General features: G+C 49.4%; 2 non-coding genes across 2 annotated transcripts; both read left to right on the top strand.

The window, feature by feature from the left end:
• The first annotated feature begins 793 nt into the window (after positions 1 to 793).
• On the top strand, positions 794 to 912 carry LOC141411609 (5S ribosomal RNA). The gene has a single exon (XR_012436449.1). It is a non-coding gene; the product is annotated as a 5S ribosomal RNA (ribosomal RNA).
• A 2,157-nt stretch (positions 913 to 3,069) lies between these two features.
• Positions 3,070 to 3,188, top strand: LOC141412544 (5S ribosomal RNA). The gene has a single exon (XR_012437386.1). It is a non-coding gene; the product is annotated as a 5S ribosomal RNA (ribosomal RNA).
• Positions 3,189 to 20,562: the final 17,374 nt, after the last annotated feature.

Raw genomic sequence — 20,562 nt, 5'->3', positions numbered from 1 at the left:
GCAGACGAGACCCGGGAGTCGTGCGTGCTTGGCGTGGCCGCGGGCCCCGTGACGCCCGAGGACTCGAGTGCTCAGCCCCGTGTAGTGGCCGCGAAGGCCTGCCTGGGAGAAACGCCCCGGGAGGCCGGCAGGAACCCGGGATCGGAAGGGATGTGGAGGGGCCCCGGGTCGGAGGAGATGGCTTTGGCTGTGTTTGGTTTTGTTTCTTCTTCCCAAGATCCCGGGTGTGAAAGGGGCCAGAGGTGAAGTCCTGGGCTGGAAAGCCTCACGATTCAGCCCCGCAGCCCCAGGCCCTGAGTGTGGAGGAGGGCGGAGCGGGTCGGCGAAGGGCGCGGCTGCCGTTTTCCTGATGGGCTGGAGGGGCAGTGGCGCTTTCCGGACGAAGAGGACCGGAAGGGTCCCCGAGACCTCCGCTGGGAGCCACGCACCCACCCAAGGATACGGCTCCAGGAGGCGACGGAGGAGGGCGGCTGCTTGCCCTGGCCCGAGCTGTGCGTCCCCCGCCTTGGCCACAGCAGTGGACATTCCCAGAAGAACAAGCGCCCGAGAGCACTGAGAAATTTTCCCCCGAGAAAACTTGACCCTCGTCCTGGCAGCAGGACACCTCGGGAAGAAAGCCACCCAGCGGCCACCTGGGCGAGACCGGCTGCCCGAGCAGGCGCGCGGGGCCTCTGGCCGCTGGCCCCGGGCTGCCAGCCCCCACCCGGACTCCCAGCCGTGCCAGGAGAGCAGCGTGGAGACGCACGCCGGGGCCCTCGGCAGGCTCTTGGGGCTCCCGGAGGCGGCGGCTAGCGTCTACGGCCATACCACCCTGAACGCGCCCGATCTCGTCTGATCTCGGAAGCTAAGCAGGGTCGGGCCTGGTTAGTACTTGGATGGGAGACCGCCTGGGAATACCGGGTGCTGTAGGCTTTTGCTCCTCCCTCCCTCGCTGCTCCTTTTGTCTTCGGGGACTTCGCCACCACCCCCCCACCACCACCACCACCCCCAGCACCACCACCACCACCACCACAACGACCCACCGTGACCACGACCCCGACCCCGTCCGGGCCACCCGCCAGACCCACGCACACCGAATCCTCACAGCTACGTCCCCGAATCCTCTCCCCTCCCCACACTCTCCTGGGGCGCGCGCCCGCGACACGGGTCACCAGCGAGGTTGGTCCCAGGCCACGTTGGGGACCGCTCCCCAACTGCCCTCCAGGCGGGCGGGGAGGGACTTGCGGAAGCCATGAGAAAGTGGGTCCTGCACCCCAGCGGGCCCCACAGCGGGACGCGCCACACCTGGGCTCGCCACAAGGTGGTGCACTGGGTCCAGGGCAAGACGCCAGGGGACAGAGAAGCAGGGAGCCTCAGTCGGGTGCTGCTCCACGTCGCGCTCCGTCGCTCAACCCAAGACAGAGCAGCCAGCGCGCGACCTCTACGTGGGATCCCGCCTCCCACGGCAGAGCCTGCGGTCACAGGGACAGAGGGCGCAGGCCGCCAGAGCTCCGGATGCCAGCGGCAGCTCCCCGTCCCGCTCAAAGGGAGGGAGGGCCGCCGCTGGCGCCCAGTCGCCTGTGCCACCCTCCGGGTCTCAAAGCACTCCTCAGTCAGCTCAAGGACCGGGGCCACCTGGCCTTCGGGGTCACATGGGCTTGGGCACGACGGAAGGGACCGCTTGCCCCCGTGGAACAGACATTCTCCCCGTGGACAACCTCAGGTGCCGGGACCCTCTGCTCCGCCTTGGAAAACCCACCTTCTGCAATGTATGCCCAACGCAATCAGGCCGAGCAGATTGACCCCCTCGGCCCGGCCCCAGTGTGTGATGGGGCTCTGTGCGTGAGGGCTTGCTCTTCCCCACCTACACCAGGCACGGCATCTAACACACACACACACACACACACACACACACACACACACACACCACGCAGAGACACCCAGACCACGCACGCACGCACGGGGACGCACCCTCCTCTCCCCCACCCCACACACGAGCAGCCGAAGGACAAGAGGGTATGGCTGGGGCCTGAGCGGGAACAAGCGAAGCCTTGGTTTGCGGCCCCTCGGCCAACTGCATCAGGATTTTTGTCTGGGCTCGGAGGCCAGAGGATCTCTGCCATTTGCTAGCAGGGCCAGGGATGGCAGGAGGGTGGGTACGGGGCTCAGCCAGGGCCAGTTCTGCTGGCACGATCCTGTAGCACGTGGCCGCGTAGCACGGGGCCGGGTCTGAAGGAGGCCAAGCAGGGGCACAAGACCCAGCAGCGGCACAGGGAAGAGGCCCAGGGCACCCAGGAGCAGACGAGACCCGGGAGTCGTGCGTGCTTGGCGTGGCCGCGGGCCCCGTGACGCCCGAGGACTCGAGTGCTCAGCCCCGTGTAGTGGCCGCGAAGGCCTGCCTGGGAGAAACGCCCCGGGAGGCCGGCAGGAACCCGGGATCGGAAGGGATGTGGAGGGGCCCCGGGTCGGAGGAGATGGCTTTGGCTGTGTTTGGTTTTGTTTCTTCTTCCCAAGATCCCGGGTGTGAAAGGGGCCAGAGGTGAAGTCCTGGGCTGGAAAGCCTCACGATTCAGCCCCGCAGCCCCAGGCCCTGAGTGTGGAGGAGGGCGGAGCGGGTCGGCGAAGGGCGCGGCTGCCGTTTTCCTGATGGGCTGGAGGGGCAGTGGCGCTTTCCGGACGAAGAGGACCGGAAGGGTCCCCGAGACCTCCGCTGGGAGCCACGCACCCACCCAAGGATACGGCTCCAGGAGGCGACGGAGGAGGGCGGCTGCTTGCCCTGGCCCGAGCTGTGCGTCCCCCGCCTTGGCCACAGCAGTGGACATTCCCAGAAGAACAAGCGCCCGAGAGCACTGAGAAATTTTCCCCCGAGAAAACTTGACCCTCGTCCTGGCAGCAGGACACCTCGGGAAGAAAGCCACCCAGCGGCCACCTGGGCGAGACCGGCTGCCCGAGCAGGCGCGCGGGGCCTCTGGCCGCTGGCCCCGGGCTGCCAGCCCCCACCCGGACTCCCAGCCGTGCCAGGAGAGCAGCGTGGAGACGCACGCCGGGGCCCTCGGCAGGCTCTTGGTGCTCCCGGAGGCGGCGGCTAGCGTCTACGGCCATACCACCCTGAACGCGCCCGATCTCGTCTGATCTCGGAAGCTAAGCAGGGTCGGGCTTGGTTAGTACTTGGATGGGAGACCGCCTGGGAATACCGGGTGCTGTAGGCTTTTGCTCCTCCCTCCCTCGCTGCTCCTTTTGTCTTCGGGGACTTCGCCACCACCCCCCCACCACCACCACCACCCCCAGCACCACCACCACCACCACCACAACGACCCACCGTGACCACGACCCCGACCCCGTCCGGGCCACCCGCCAGACCCACGCACACCGAATCCTCACAGCTACGTCCCCGAATCCTCTCCCCTCCCCACACTCTCCTGGGGCGCGCGCCCGCGACACGGGTCACCAGCGAGGTTGGTCCCAGGCCACGTTGGGGACCGCTCCCCAACTGCCCTCCAGGCGGGCGGGGAGGGACGTGCGGAAGCCATGAGAAAGTGGGTCCTGCACCCCAGCGGGCCCCACAGCGGGACGCGCCACACCTGGGCTCGCCACAAGGTGGTGCACTGGGTCCAGGGCAAGACGCCAGGGGACAGAGAAGCAGGGAGCCTCAGTCGGGTGCTGCTCCACGTCGCGCTCCGTCGCTCAACCCAAGACAGGGCAGCCAGCGCGCGACCTCTACGTGGGATCCCGCCTCCCACGGCAGAGCCTGCGGTCACAGGGACAGAGGGCGCAGGCCGCCAGAGCTCCGGATGCCAGCGGCAGCTCCCCGTCCCGCTCAAAGGGAGGGAGGGCCGCCGCTGGCGCCCAGTCGCCTGTGCCACCCTCCGGGTCTCAAAGCACTCCTCAGTCAGCTCAAGGACCGGGGCCACCTGGCCTTCGGGGTCACATGGGCTTGGGCACGACGGAAGGGACCGCTTGCCCCCGTGGAACAGACATTCTCCCCGTGGACAACCTCAGGTGCCGGGACCCTCTGCTCCGCCTTGGAAAACCCACCTTCTGCAATGTATGCCCAACGCAATCAGGCCGAGCAGATTGACCCCCTCGGCCCGGCCCCAGTGTGTGATGGGGCTCTGTGCGTGAGGGCTTGCTCTTCCCCACCTACACCAGGCACGGCATCTAACACACACACACACACACACACACACACACACACACACGCACACACCACGCAGAGACACCCAGACCACGCACGCACGCACGGGGACGCACCCTCCTCTCCCCCACCCCACACACGAGCAGCCGAAGGACAAGAGGGTATGGCTGGGGCCTGAGCGGGAACAAGCGAAGCCTTGGTTTGCGGCCCCTCGGCCAACTGCATCAGGATTTTTGTCTGGGCTCGGAGGCCAGAGGATCTCTGCCATTTGCTAGCAGGGCCAGGGATGGCAGGAGGGTGGGTACGGGGCTCAGCCAGGGCCAGTTCTGCTGGCACGATCCTGTAGCACGTGGCCGCGTAGCACGGGGCCGGGTCTGAAGGAGGCCAAGCAGGGGCACAAGACCCAGCAGCGGCACAGGGAAGAGGCCCAGGGCACCCAGGAGCAGACGAGACCCGGGAGTCGTGCGTGCTTGGCGTGGCCGCGGGCCCCGTGACGCCCGAGGAAATGGGAGTAAAGACTCAAAATGGTGCCCTCCATCTGTTAGTCTTAGACTTTCTGAGCTGGAGGAATACACATGGTCATTACCATGTTGGATATGGGTGGCTGAGATGGCTGCTAAAGTAGGGAGCTGTCATCCAGACCCATTCAAATCACAGGGACATTAGGTGTGCTTTAGGACTTCCATTTGTTAGACATCTCCTTTTTTTTTTTTTTTTTTGGTACCAAAACCTGGGATGTCCTCCTTTTTTTTCATCTCTTCCCTCATCCAAGAAACTCTGGAACTTGTTAACATCTCAAAGAAAAAGGCAAATGCAGGTAGTCCTGAAATACAGATAGCTCTGTTTTGTAACTTACTATCCAAGAGATGGGATAGGGTGGCTACCTGCTCTGGTTTTTTGGTTTTTACTTCCTTGTTCTAATGTCTGAGTCTGGTCCTTTAGCTATTTGTAATATGTAACTTATAATATTTTATTTTAAATAATAAAATTTCTCTGACTCCTCATCTATTGCTGCCTTACACTTACTGTTTTCCTCTTACAAAGCATCTAATTGCAACAGAATCTGAAAGTATGAGAATAATCCAATTTCAGACAATTAATAATTGATAATATTTCTCTAATTATTTCACTTTTTTTGTTCTGATGGTACTGGAGTTTCAAATATTTGTTAGCATTTCTTTAGGAGTTAAAAGTTCTTGATCATAGGTAGCAGTTAGACAAGAACTGAGCTAATTTTCAAGGCCATTTTTTGTTGTCATTGTTAACACTTGGCATTCTTTATTTTGGAAAGTAATTATGAACTGTTTTTTTTTAATTTTTTTAAATCAAATCCACCAGTAATTTAAGTGTAAATGTTATTTCTTTATTTTTTTTGCAGTGCTGGGATTTGAACTCAGGTCCTACAAGTTGAGCCACTCAATCACTCCTTTTTTGAGAGGTTTTTTTTTTTTTTTGAGACAGTGTTGCAGAAATATTGTCTGATGAGAAACAAAGTAATACTCAGACAAGTAGGAGAACTTGGACTTTATTTGATGCCAGCGGTCCTAGATGAGCTCACACTCAAAATTCTGGGCCCAGAGCAGTGAAATTACAGGATTCTTATAGGGCAGTTCAGGGAATTGAGTTACGGTGAATGTGCTGGTTGGTAATAAGTGGGCTCATATTGGGGGCTAGGGATGGGGTTGTTGAGGCGGGAGCACTGGGGACCTGTGTCAGGGAATCTGTTTACAGAAGGAGATAAAGAAAGGCAAGAATGGGTGGTTATCTCTGCATGGGGCCTTTTGTCTTGGCCCTGGACCCATTTTATGGCTTAATTAGCAATTTCCTTATAACCTGCTTTTAGGGTGATCTTCCTGTTCAATAGGATCTCTTGAACTAGTTGAGCAGGATGGCTTTGAACTTCAATCCTCCTGATCTCTGTCTCTTGAATAGGGAGGATTACAGTCATGAGCCACAGGTGCAAGACAAGTGTAAACTTTTTAAAGAATATATATATATATTGTGGGGGTGGGTACTAGGGTTTGAACTCAGGACTTCAATCTTGCACTGCAGGTACTCTACCACTTGAGTAACATCTCCAGCCCAGTGTAAGCTTTTAATGCTATCTTTCTACCCCATTTCCTTTAAAATTTATTGAAATAAGTTTATTAGAAGAGAAATATTGTCATTAATCATTATGTGCTATTTTAATATTGCCATTTTATTCATTACTTTCACAGTAGATTGTAGTTGCCTTGTTCTTCAAGTTGAGGCAGGCTAGATTTTGGGACTCTGGTGCCAGAAGGCTTTTCCCAGTGCATTTCATGCTAAACTCATCTCAGGCCAATGCTATCCTTTGCAGTTCTAAATTTTTTTTCTATTGTAAATCCTTTATAGTTGTAGCTCATACAGACAGAAAGAAATCAAGGAAATTGTCCTTTGCTTAAAACATGAATATTGATCACACTTCATGCATGTAATAAGATAGCTGACAGTTAGCATAGGTGCATGAAGCAGGGTGCCCCATGTTGTATGGCATGACCTTGTCAATCAAACCTGTCAATCACCCTAGCCCATCCTGCAAGGGCCGCCCAGATTTTTCCCACCATTTGCCCTTTCAACTTATAAAGGCCCTTTGAAACAAACTGCAGGGAGTACTTCCATCCCAACTAATCAGGATTCAATGCTGCTTTTTCTTGTAGTGGCTTCCCCTCACCTTTAATGATCACTGCTATCACTTTCACTACATTTTCTTTTCTGAATTATTCTCCTGTGAGACGCAAAAGTCTTCTGACCAGTCTTCAGAGACCGCCCATCTGGTAACAAATGTTAAGTGATACAGATGTGGAAGGTCTTTTGTTTGTTCATTTGTTGGTCATTGCTTTTGTTTTGGGTTTTATTAGATTTTTTTGTTTGTTTGTTCTGAGACAAGGTCTAACTATGTAGTCCAGGCAGTTGTGGAATTTGCCATTTTGTTGTCTGAACTTCCCAAGTGCTGAGATTACAGATGTGTACCACCACAGCCAACAGAAAAGCTGTTTAGGTTTTTATTATTATTTTCTTTGTTTTTGAGACAGAGTATTTTTTCATTATGTAACCCAGACTTGATTATATTTAACTAGCAGTCCTCTTGCCTCCACTACAGATTGCTGGGATTACAGGAGTATGACAGAGATTTTAGATTTAGATTTTGATGGCTGTTGTCAAGTTGCTGTCCAGAAAAGTTGTTGCTCTCAGCAGTAAGCTACTTACCTGTTGCTTTGAAGTATGGCCTTTAGCCTGCTTCTCACTCTCTCTCTCTCTTTCTCTTTCCCTCTCTTTCCTTCCTTTTTTTCCCCTTCCTTTACTTTTTTTGACAGTACTGGGGTTGAACTCAGGGACTTTGTGATTGCTAGAGAGGTCCTCTACCACTTGAGGCACACCTCTCAATTCTGAAGTTATTTTAAACAATCAGTTCAGTGTCTGACCTGACCTAGCCAATTCTGCTTTTGCAGGTTGTGGTGTCTATGGGCATTTTGAGATACATAGGTGGGCTTTAACAACTTTGAATGTGTCTATTTTTGGTTTTGTTATAACTCAATTTGCAAGCAAGACAAAGACAGTTGCCTTTCATTCCTAAGACAATAGAGAATGACTGGAGGTGTGGCTGAAGCAGTAGGTTGCCTGCTTTGCAAGCATGAAGCCCTGCGTTCAAACCCCAGTCTCACCAAAAAAAAAAAAGCCATGTGAGGCGGGGGTGGGGGGGGCAATGGGGGAGAAATGGCTCAAAGAATGTATGCACATATGAATAAATGAATAAAGGAGAAAAAAGACAACAGAGAATGAAACTGTTTGTAACCCTTTCCTCCACACACCATCAAGGTTTGGCCACTCCAACAGGTCAGGTACTGGCTAATCTGAGTGACATCCTCAGCTTTGTTGTGTATGTATGGGACTAGGGTTTGAACTCAGGGCTTCACACTTGCAAAGCAGGCACTCTGCCTCAGTTAATTTTTTGGTCTGGTTATTTTGAAGATGGGGCTCTCACAAACCATTTGCCTGGCCTTAAACTGGGATCCTCCAGATCTCAGTCTCCCAAGTGGCTAGGATTACAGGCATGAGACATGGGTGCCCAGCACTTTTTTTTTTTTTTTTGCAGAACTGGGGCTTGAACTCATAGCCTACATCTTGAGCCACTCTATCAGCTCTTTTTTGTGATGGGCTTTTTCCAAGATAAGGTCTCAAACTAATTGTCCCAGGCTGGCTTTGTATCTCATCCTCCTGATCTCTGCCTCCTGAGTAATAAACCAAGTTTATACTTCTCTTTTACAAGTTCTCCTATCTTAGGAACTCTGGGTTTTGTTCCTACCCTTGTCCTTGGGTGAGGAAATCTGGTTGTGGAATGTCTCCAGCCCCTCCCTTTGAGAGAGATCTCCTGCCTCCTCCTGGTAAAGTGTGGCAGGTAACAGGCCTGAGCAGCCCTAGGCTAGGTCTGAGGGGTATCCCTAGTCACAGGGAAATCCTATCACCAAGAACATCTTCCTCTCCCTCTCCATCTCTATCTCCCTCCCATTCTCTTTCTCTCTCTGCTTTCTCCCTCCCTTCTGCTCAGTTTCACTGTGAACCTAAAAGTGGTATAAAAAATAAGTCTATTTGGGTCAGGCACCAGTGACTCACCAGTAATCCTCGATTCTCAGGAGGCAGAGATCAGGAGGATTTTGGCTTGAAGCCAACCAGGGCAAATAGTCTGAGAAATCTTATCTCAAAAAAACCTATCACAAAAAAAGACTGGTAGAGTGGCTTAAGGTGTAAGCCCTGAGTTCAAGTCTAAGCACTGTTTTGAAAAAACAAAAGTACTGTAAGGTTTCTAGCAAAGTCCTCCTCTCACTCCTGTCCATGCCTGCCAGTCAGGTGACACCCACAGGTGCCCTCTCCCCATCTCCTTTTGTATCCTCTGTAGATATTTCCTTATGGTTACCATGATAGGGGCTTCATTTGACATCCTAAAGTCATACTGCTGATGTTCTTGATGTGAATTTATACCATTTATGTTCAATACAATACAAAAGTGCCACTACTGTACAGCTCGAACTGCATCCCATTGTATTTACAGACGTCACAAGAGTTCTGTCTGGATGCATTGTACATCTAAAAACATAGAGTAATAGTTGTTTTGATATACTGGTCTCTTACAGTACCACCAAAAAAATCAGATTTTATTTGTCTGGAAATGTGTATAGTTCTGCCCCATTTATGAGGAGAGTTTTGTCACATCTGGTATTTACCAAACTCTCTAGATGAGGCTCTTGTCCTGTGGCAAGTTCTGAGTACAGTCACCAGGTGAGCTCAGTCTCTGCTCATAGAGACCCTCGGGCACTTGAAGTACATACTGACAGATAGACAGACTCCTGTGTTGTCTGTTGAGTAGGGCCTTTTAATGTGCCAGGTGGAAGATTCATTGTCTGACACACATGATGGGTAAGGATATGCTGGGCAGCCATACACTTCCATTTCTCTTTGGCTGCTCAAGTGAATAAAAATGACTGGAAAATCCTGTTCTTCATCCCAGAAGCAGGGCAAGAGCTCAGTGTCTCTCTCCAGGGAGTAGGTTTCCTTAAGTGTATGTCACATCCATGTATTTGTTCTCACCCAGAGCCTTGCATAGCTTACTATGACCACTGGCTGCTTGCATCTTTATGATAGTGGGAGATGTGTGGAGGGAAGTGAGTGATACGGTCTCTTCTCCCCTGCTGTACAGGAGTCTGCATCAGCATTAGATGTCAAAAAAAAAAAAAAAGTGGCTGGACCAGCCTCAGAGGAGGCTACAAACAGACATCTGTCAGAATGTCACAGTTAGCACCTTATTGATGCTGTATCCTTACAATATGAAATGATGAAAAGTTAAAACCAAACCAAACAAAAGAGTCATCAGGGTAGGTAGACCCACCCCAATAAAATTGTGTGTGTAGGGTGTCTTGATAGAGCTGGATGAAGTTGGCTTTTAGCAGCAGTGATAGGGTGGGGAAGGTTAAGTGAATTTTTAGGGTCTTCCCAGGGCACCAGAGTGTGTTAGAAGTTCCAGCACTGTTGATCTCAAGCTGGAACTGAGTGACTAGTTTTGCTATCTGTCAAATGAAGCTTTTGTATCACTGTGGCATCATGATGGCTTATTTCTCATCGGCTTTCTCAGACCTATAATAGACACCATGTTTTGGGGGGCTTAGAGGCACTGTATTCATTTATTCTTCACTGTAACTGTTGTGTACACTGTCATTATCCCAGTTCTACAAAGACCCTGGAATGAGAAGTGGGTTACCTAATGGCTGTAAGTGACTTCGAGGACCTGGGACAGACAGAGGGTGTTATTTTGCAGATGAAGGAACTAAAGTTTAATGAGCTTTAAGATCCTGACTGCTGGGATCCCCAACACAGACCCTGGAAGTCCTCATGACTACCTGTTCTGTGAAGTCTGGGCAGTCAATTGTCTGTTCATTAGCAAGGAGCAGTCGATCTCTCTCTGTGTGTAGAGCACAGAGCCCATATATCCTCATGGCCTACTTCAGTCATGGACTCCACCAAGTACTAGCTGTGTGACCACATTGGTTATTACCTTCTCAACCCTACTTGGCCCTGTTTTGCAGAGTGAGAAATTGAGGCTGGTGGAGGCCAAGCAGCAATCTCCAATCACACTTGAGGGCCCTTCTGCTAAGCTTGTGGTGTCTCTGGTTACTTGCTATATATTAAAGTTAGTTCTTTGTCAAATCCCTTCTGACTAGACGGTTTTTGCTGAGGATCAAAGCCTGGGCTTTGCCCATGCCAGGCAATACTCTATGCTGAGCTGTAAGTCTACCTAGCCAAAACAAACATGGTGAGAGAACTAGTTCTGATTCTGCTGCTATGGCAGGCACATCCTTTGGGTCTTCATTTCCTTTTTCATCTAATTGGGGTGGTGAGATCTTCTCTTAAGGCTATCCTAACCTGACATTTCATGTTCTCTAATTGCTGCCCTCTATGAATTTACAAGGTTAACAGGCCAGTTCCGGTAGCACTGGACAGCTTGACTGATGCTATGAAACAGGTATCTTTTTGGGGGGGTGGGTACTGGGGTTTGAACTCAGGGCCTACACCTTGAAACACTCCACTAGCCCTTTTTTGTGATGGTTTTTTCAAGATGAGGTCTTGCTGACTATTTGTCAGGGCTGGCTTCGAACACTGATCCTCCTACTCCTCTACCTCCTGAGTAGCTAGAATTACAGGTGTGAGCCACCAGCACAGGCATGAAGCAGGTATCTTGAGAGGCAAAGAGGTGAGTGTTCACCGAAAGGGAGCTGGAGTCTCATTGAAGCACACAAGGTGATTGACTTGGAAGTGAGGGAAGGCAGAAAGGACTTTGACCAAAGTTGAGGGCATTTTGTGCCTTACTTCCTCACATGTGAAGTGGGGGTAGTAGCTATCGCAAAAGAGCCTAGCCAGGGAGTGGAAGGGTAAACTAATTTAGGATGCAGGTACATGCCTTAGCATGGGGTTGGCACTATGCTACTGTGGCAAGGTGGCAGTCTTTCCAGGACTTGCCATGGCAAATCGGCCATGTAGAAACGAGGAGGAGTGAGCACACTGAAAGAGGACAGTGTCTTGGGTTGGGGTTAGCTGCCTCCTTTTGGAATGCCTTCCTGGAGTGATTTGCAGTCCAGACGCTCCTGGGAGATGCATCTTGCTTCTGCAAGGGAAGGCCCAGAGACATGGCCCAGAGGGGAGTTTTGGGCTGTTTAGACGTTGGAGTTCCTGCCCTATTGCGGTGGCCGTCATCGTCTTTGTTGGCAATAATGGCGCCGATAGGTTTCAGTTCTTACTGCACCCTTAAGCTCCTGTTTTCCAGGATCACAGTCCTGCCTCCCAGGGTCACAGTCCAGGCTCAAGTCTAGCTTGAATCCTCCTTCTGCCCCAACTTCCAATCAGCATGAACCATAAGATCCTAACCAATCAGATCATGCTGAGTCCCACTGAGGGATATTTAAGCCCCTGCCCCTCTCTCCCTCTCTCTCTTGGCTCTCTGCTCTCTCCCTCTTCCACCCAGCAATAAAGAATCTCTTGGCCAGATCACTCCTCTCCACATGGTCATTTTGGGGCCTATATTTCCTTACATTTGGTGCCATGACTCGGACAGGTTTCCCCACTAATCCTGGTTGGAACCCGATTCCGACTCACCCCACAACCACACTGAGAACGTGACTGGCTAGGACTCATCCTCCCAATCGGTCTCGCCTGCATCCAACACCAGACATTCTTTGGTGAGTCCACCTACCCTTCTTGGGCTCCCTTTACGGTCTCTCCCTTCAGTGTCTCTGGGCATTGGGCTATCTCTGGGTGGCTCAGACGGTAGAGGGATCCCCTTCTCCGCAGGGTTTGGATTTTACAGGGTCCAGGACCCTACAAAACCTAGGCTTAGGTAATCCAAGCTGCCAGCCTCTGGCCTGCAAACCACCTGAACTCAGCAATGGCCGAGTCACGTGCGCTTTGCGGTTTTTTTTTTTTTTTGGATATTTGTGCGTGCAAGGATGCTTCACAGTACATAATAGCCTCCTCTCCCATTCTGGGACCGGGTCCCTTAAAATGGGTGCCTCTACATCTTCTTTGCTGTCTGACTCCCCATTGAGATGCTGCCTCAATAATTTAGACACCTTGGGTTTGACCCCAGATATAAAACCAAAAATTTAATCCGTTTTTGCACTCAAATCTGGCCCACTTATCCTTTAGAAAACCAAAATCACTGGCCCCTTTTTGGGTCTTTAAATCCCAACCTTTTACAGGACATATAACTACTGTGAGTGATTGGGACAATGGGGAGAGATTCCATTATGTCCAAGCCTTTTAATACCTCTGTCTAAATCCAGCTCTCTGACTTCAAACCCTCCCTCTGTACTTTCTGTTCCCCTGTGCAGATTCTATCAGCCTGTAAGCCAGTTTGTAAATCAGCCAATTCTTCTCCAAACCTCCTCCTTCCCCACGTAAACAGACCATACCTATCTCCTCCTATCTTCCTGAAAAACTTTCCGTGTCATGGAGTTAAGCAAGGCCACTCCTTGCCAATTCTGACCTTGAGGTGGTTTCATTTCTGAGAGAGCTCATGCTTTATTCAGTGACCAGAGAATGGAGGTTTCGTTTCCTGAAAGCCTGCCAGTACCAATGAATGGGAGCAACCTGGAGACACAGGTGATGGCTAATCCCTCAGGCATATGTCATGCCTCCAGGCTCTGCCTTCCCCTCCCTTACCTAAGATGTCAGCTCACCTTTTCTGCCTCCTCCATGGTCTCACCACATGTCCTCTGTCTCTGTCTGCCTTCCCCTCCCTGGGCTTACTGGGACCCTGCCTCCCATGAAAAACTTGTAACATGGTACCTTATGACTTAAGCTATTCCAACTAGTTTGCCAGGCCTCTCAGTCTAAAGTAACTTTAAATCAGCCACCTTACAAAAGTGCTTGCAAAAGCCTTCAGCTGCCACGCTTACGCTCCAGCTCCACCCCCGAAAGGGGAGGAGGGAAAGCAAATAGGCACACCTGTGCACAGGATGCCGGCTTCTGGACACAGCAACAATGTCTGCCATAGCTAAGAAAATCCATAGAGAAGACCCAGCAAATCCTGGGCAGCCAGCCACACATGGCGATGGCTGTGGCCCACCGCTACTTCCCCTAGAATAAATGCGCACAGAGTACACAGGAAGGGGGGAGGGGTGACAGGCCGCAGGATCAGGCCTAGGCAGTCAGGGTCATTTGTCCCAGGTGTGTGTGGAGGGAGTGGAGCCTTGCACAAGTCCTGCTCCTAGCCCCACCTCACACCTCAGGGCATCAGACCCAGCCCTTGTAAGCCAATTGTTAGCTCAAGGTTATAGTTCCAGAAATAACTAAATAGACATTACTGTGGTCTCTAAATTTCTCATTTAGAATTTTCTATACCTTTGGCCTCAGCATAAATTTTCCCTCCAAATATTAACACAGTTGTCCCGTATGGCACTGTTATTGGTCTGAAATGCCCTCTGAATGCCCTTCTCTAACTTTACAAATGATTTATTTCTTTGTTAAAAAGATAGCCTTTATTAAAGAGGCCACCTGCTGTTAGCTAAAAGACAGGATCCTAACGTTTTGTTCTTTCTAGATGGGACCTGCATCTTCCAGTCTTCTGGCCGGTAGATATTGGAAGCTTTGTACTGAGGCCTGGCCTCAGTATGCCTTGGGTGACCAAGAGAAGTGGACTTCACAGGGTTCCTTAAATTAAAATACCATACTCCAATTAGACCTTTTCTATAAAAGTAAAAAAGGTAAACTGAGGTCCCCTATACAAATTTCTCTCATTAGAAAAGCAGTGGGTTCTGGCCCAGGCCACTCAGGTTGGAAATGATTATAAGGCTCAAGCAGTAGAGTGCCGCTTTACAAGCAGAAAGTCCTGAGTTCAAGCCCAGCACAGCCAAAGTAAAAAAATAATAATAATAATATTTGGGGCTGAGGAAGTAGCTCAATGGGAGAATGTCTGCCCAGCATGTGCAAAGCCCTGGGTTCAATTCCCCAGCATTACTAAAAAAAAAAAATGAATAAAAAATGGTAAAGAAGATAAGTGTCATTAGTGTCACTTCAGCCATCTCATAGTAGAAAAACATAGTTTAAAATAGACCAGATCCCTCATTCTTCAAGTGAGGAAACTGAGGCCCAGAACAGTTCAGAGACTTGCTCTCCAGAGTGCCAGGTATCAATGTAAAATAAGAACTTTACATTACAGCAACAACCTATCAGAAAGCATACCATGGTGGACTCAGGGTCACAGGTGAGAGAGGTTCTCCTCAAAGATAAATTTAACAGTCAGTCCCAGATATTCATAAAAAACTCAGACTGTGACTGAAGGGAAAAGTCACTGAACCAAGTAATACAGCAGCCACGTCTGTATTTGTGGCTACGTCTGTATGTCTGGGACCTTACTAACAGGAGAGAAAAAGATAAGAGACACCATGGCCTCATTGCTGCTCTCAGAGGGCCCCACCTGACTGGGGCCTGTATCCTGAACTTGCTACCATGGTGGACAGGAGGGGCATTTATGCAGAGAATGCTTAAGGGGGCACAGCCTGGGAGACAGCCCCACCCCCAACCAGGACCCTGCCCTCTGCAAGGGTAACCACTGGAGGTCTAAGTGTCCCCATCACCAGATGGAAGGCGAGGTGCCACCTTCTATGGATTGATGGGTCCCGGCCCCCTGTCCACACTCCACTTCTTGGCATCAATGTTGAGGAGCCATAATGGCATAAAAACAAAAGGCCATTTTCCTCCTAGACAGTGGAGCCCATTTCTCTGTTTTACCTTTTTGCCTGGTCCCCAGTCGAATGACAAAAGTTATCGTTCGGGGCAAATCTGGCTAGCCCCTAGCACTAGTTTACCTGGCCTCTGGCCTGCTTTTGGGGAGACCTCCTCTTTTGTCACTCTTTTCTCATCTTCTATTTCCCAACCCCCATACCATAAGACAGTTTACAGTTTTCCTGGCAGTTATAGGATTTTGCAGAATTTAGATTCCTAGGTATGTAGTCCCTGAACAGACACCTTTTTATGCTCCTCATAATATTCCTATTTGGGTCTTAGATAATGTATGGTCACCCATTTCTCTTAGAAAAACTTGCCTCCAGTAGACTCTGCTCCTCTGGCTGACTACCTGCCTTGTTAGGGAACTTCTCAGAGAGCATGCAGACCAGATCCTGCCCCACCCTATAACAATTTCTGTTAAACCAGGGCATCTTGTTCTCCAAAAAGGATCTTCTACCCTCTCCATTGGGACTTCAATGGACCAGCCCTCATCTGGTCATGCTCATGACACCCACTGCTGTCAAGCTTAATGGGATCCCCAATGGCTACACCTCTCAAGAAACAATTAGAAAATGGAGAAGGGAGTTGGAGGATGCTTGAAATTGTCTCGGGAAGAACATTTCACAGTGGTTCTCCTTGCCAACGCCCATCCTAATGCCTATGTTTCTTGCTCTCCTATTCTTAAGCTTCCTCCCTTGTATCATTTACATGTCTGCTATTGCTAATCAAAAATTTAACCAGTTGTACCTCCAGGGATACCAACCTCTCCAAATCGCGAGGATAGTTGGCTGATACCCACCATGCAGAGGTTGGAGGATTGGCTTGAGACTCTTTACGACCTGTGGCTGTAAGGGACCTTCATCAACTTCAGGGAAGAGGAAATCTTCATTTTTGGAGTCTGGGTGTATGCCATCATGAGGCTCAGCATCCCAACATTGTTTGCTTCTCGAAGAAGCCAGAGCGAACACAACGCCCCCCTTCCTTAAACAAAAAAGGGAGGAATGTTGGCAATAATGGCGCCAATAGGTTTCAGTTCTTACTGCACCCTTAAGCTCCTGTTTTCCAGGGTCACAGTCCAGCCTCAAGTCTAGCTTGAATTCTCCTTCTGCCCCAACCTCCAATCAGCATGAACCATAAGATCCTAACCAATCAGATCATGCTGAGTCCCACTGAGGGATATCTAAGTAAGCCCCTGCCCTTCTCCCCCTCTCTCTTTTGGCTCTCTGCTCTCTCCCTCTCTCACCCGGCAATAAAGAATCTCTTGGCCAGATCACTCCTCTCCACGTGGTCATTTTGGGGCCTATATTTCCTTACAGTCTTCACTCCTCTCCTTTTCCCTAGCCCCTCTTCTTGCTAATCTCCCATCCTCTCCCCTATCAGGAACGGTGTATATCCCTGTCCTGGAATGTCACCCAGCGGACAGTGTTTGGCATGTGGGGTGGATGTGAGCGGCTCTCAAGAGTGGCTTGGGGGCTGGGTGTGTGGCGCTTGGCAGGTGGGGCCTACAGTACAAGTCCTGTTCCCTGCTCCCCTAACCCCCAACCTTCCCTGATCTAATCAACCTTTTTTTTTTTTGGTGGGATTTACAGTCCATTTTCTCTGGCTTTTTTGGAGATGGGCTGTCTCAAACTTTTTGCCTGGGTTGGCCTTAATCCACAATCCAGGTGTGAGCCACCAGCACCGACCTACTGTCCCCCTGCTCCCTTTTCTGGGGGCTCAAAGATTTGGCTCTGCCAGCAAGCTGCGCCCCAGCCCAAAGTGTTAATCCACGGGATCGATCCCAATGTATTTTGTGACTCTGGTGCCTGGCAGACGTGACTGGTGGAAAAAGGAGAGGAATTGCCCCTAAAATCTTGGAGGGGTCCTCCCCTCCCCTGTCCATGGATTTTCTGTGTAAATCAATAACAGGGCTGTGGACTTATGTCTGTCTTGGAGAGAAACTTTTCCATCTGTTTCCCTCTCCTCAGGACGATCAGCTTTCTTAATTCCCCTCCCCCTTCCCTCTTTCCACTATCTCCCTGACCCCCTCGCCCCGCCCACAGTCCTTCTATGGTTTCATTTTTGCCGCTGGAGGCTGCCCATCCCCTCTCGTGATTTCCTAGGTCCCCAGGGCGACAGGCAACAGCTTGTGTTGTCCGGGATAGGGTCCACAGGGCGCCCCATCCTATGGGACCTCTCCTTGTGATTTTTCCATGCACACTGCCCCCCCACCCCCACTGTCCCGGATTGGGAGCATGGCAAACAGGTGATCCCTTTAAGTCAAGACCAAGTTCAGTTGGAGGCAGGAGCCACCTCCTGGCCGCTTTTATATAACAGGCATCACTTGACTTCCTAAGACTTCCTAGGGATGACAAGTGCCTCCTTGAGCCAGCAGGATCCGGCAGCTCCTGGGAGCCTGGCAGGACTGCAGCCACGGTGCCGCAGTGGTGCTGTGTCGCCTGTTTGTGGAGATTGGACCTGCAGGTTCACAGGCGGTGCCCTGTCATCTCATTCCTGAGTTGTTGGTGTGGTGCCCAGGGACTTAATTTCACACATCCCCCACCCCCCCCCCTCAGTTCTTCCAGGAGCAGAAGTGGATGGGAGGAGCCTAAGCCCAACATAGAGCTGGGTATGGGATGGCGGCCTCCCAGAATCGCCTCCCAAGAAGCTAGGGTTACAGGCTTGAGCCACTGTACCCACACATTTAAAAAGTATTCAAATGAACTCATAGGAGCCCTAAATAAATACCAAAGAGAAACAGAGAATACCATAAATAGAGAGATAAATGAAGGCCGAAAATTGACAATATTAAAGAGGAAGTGACCCATGATATGGAAAACCTCAGAAAAAAGAATGAAACAGAAATATAAAACACAATGGAAGGTCACTTCAGCAGACTAGAACAAGCAGAAGACAGAATCTCAGAACTTGAAGATGAAATGGAAATTAAAGGAAAAACTGAAGAGCTATTAGACAACTCAAGATCTGTGAAAGGAATATGCAAGAACTCACCGACTCCATTAAAAGACCAAACCTGAGAATCATGGGCATTGAAGAAGGAGGACAGGTGCAAGCAAAAGGCATTTGTAATACATTCAACAAAATAATAACAGAAAATGTCCCAAATCTAGAGAAAACTATGCCCATTCAGGTACAGGAAGCCTCCAGGACACCAAAACAGACCTACCCCACAACATATTATCATTAAAACAACAAGCACAGAAAATAGAGAAAGCATATTGAAGGCTGGAAGAGAGAAAAAAACAAGTAACTTACAAAGGTAAACCCATCAACATCACAGCAGATTTCTCAACAGAAACCTTAAAAGCAAGAAGAGCATGGAGTGAGGTATTCTGGGCATTGAATGAAACTAACTTCAACCCCAGGATACTCTACCCAGTAAAACTATCATTCAAAATAGATGGAGCAATAAAAGTCTTCCATGATAAGCAGAAACTAAAACAATATATGACCACCAAGCCACCACTACAAAAGATTCTCCAAGGAATTCTGCACACAGAAAATGAAAGCAAACAAAACCATGAAAGGGCAGGCAGTACCAAACAACAGGAGAAGAAAACACAAGGAATCAGGGAGCAGCACTGATTTAGCTGCACACAATCAAACCCTTCAACAACAAAAACAACTAAATGACAGGAATCACCACATACCTACCAATATTAACACTGATGGACTTAACACACCCATCAAAAGATACCATTTAGCAAACTGGATTAAAAAGGAAGATCCAACAATCTGTTGCTTACAGGAGACCCACATCATTGACAGAAACAAGCACTGGCTTAGGGTGAAAGTCTGGAAGAAGATTTACCAAGCCAATGGCCCTCCAAAAAAAGCAGGAGTAGCAATACTTATCTCAGACAAAGTAGACTTCAACTTACATTAATCAAATGAGATAAAGAAGGACATTCCATACTAACAAAAGGGGAAATACACCAAAAGGAAAAAACAATTATCAACATATATGCACCCAATGTCAATGCACCCAATTTCATCAAACATACTCTGAAGGACCTAAAAACATATATTGACTCAAACACAGTGGTAGTGGGAGACTTTAATTCCCCCCTATAACCAACAGATAGGTCATCCAAACAAAAAATCAATAAAGAAAACCTAGATCTAAATCACACCATAGATCAAATGGACCTAGCTGATGTCTACAGAATATTTCATCCAACTTTTGCACAATATACATTCTTCTCAGCAGCCCATGGAACCTTCTCCAAAATTGATCATATCTTAGGACACAAAGCAAGCTTCAGCAAATATAAGAAAATAGAAATAATCCCATGCATTCTATCTGATCACAATGATTAAAACTAGAACTCAACAACAAAAACAGCAGTAGAAAACATGCAAACACTTGGAAGCTGAACAAAACATTGCTCAATGATCAATGGGCCATTGATGAAACAACAACACCAAAACAACAACAACAACAACAAAAAACATACAAAGAATCAATGAAACAAAAACCTGGTTCTTTGAAAAAATAAATAAGATGACAGACCCCTGGCAAACTTGACTAAAATGAGGAGAGAAAAAACTCAAATCAGTAAAATCAGAAATGCAAAAGGGGAGATAACAACAAACACTATGGAAATATCAGAGACTATTTTGGGAACCTAAATTCTAATAAATTTGAAAATCTTGAAGAAATGGACAGATTTCTAGGTACTTATGACTATCCAAAATTGAACCAAGAGGATATTAATCACCTGAATAGATCTCTAACACAAATGAAATTGAAGCAGCAATAGTCTCCCAAAAAAGAAAAGTCCAGGACCTGATGGATTCTCTGCTGAATTCTATCAGACCTTTAAAGAAGAGCTAATACCAACCCTCCCTAAACTGTTCCATGAAATAGAAAGGGAAGGAACACTGCCTAATTCATTTTATGAAGCCAGTATTATACTCATCCCAAAGCCAGACAAAGACACCTCCAAAAAAGAATAACTATAGGCCAATTTCCCTAATGAACATCAATGCAAAATCCTCAATAAAATATTGGCAAACCAAATCCAACAACATATCAGAAAGATCACTCACCACAACCAAGTCGGCTTCATCCCAGGGATGCAGGGATGGTTCAACATACGTAAATCTATAAATGTAATACAGCACATCAATAGAAGCAAAGACAAAAACCA

This window comes from Castor canadensis, chromosome 10, assembly GCF_047511655.1.
Source record: "Castor canadensis chromosome 10, mCasCan1.hap1v2, whole genome shotgun sequence".
In the NCBI taxonomy this organism is placed as follows: domain Eukaryota; kingdom Metazoa; phylum Chordata; class Mammalia; order Rodentia; family Castoridae; genus Castor; species Castor canadensis.
Note: the sequence above shows the minus strand (reverse complement) of the source record. Positions and strands in the feature narration are given on the sequence as shown.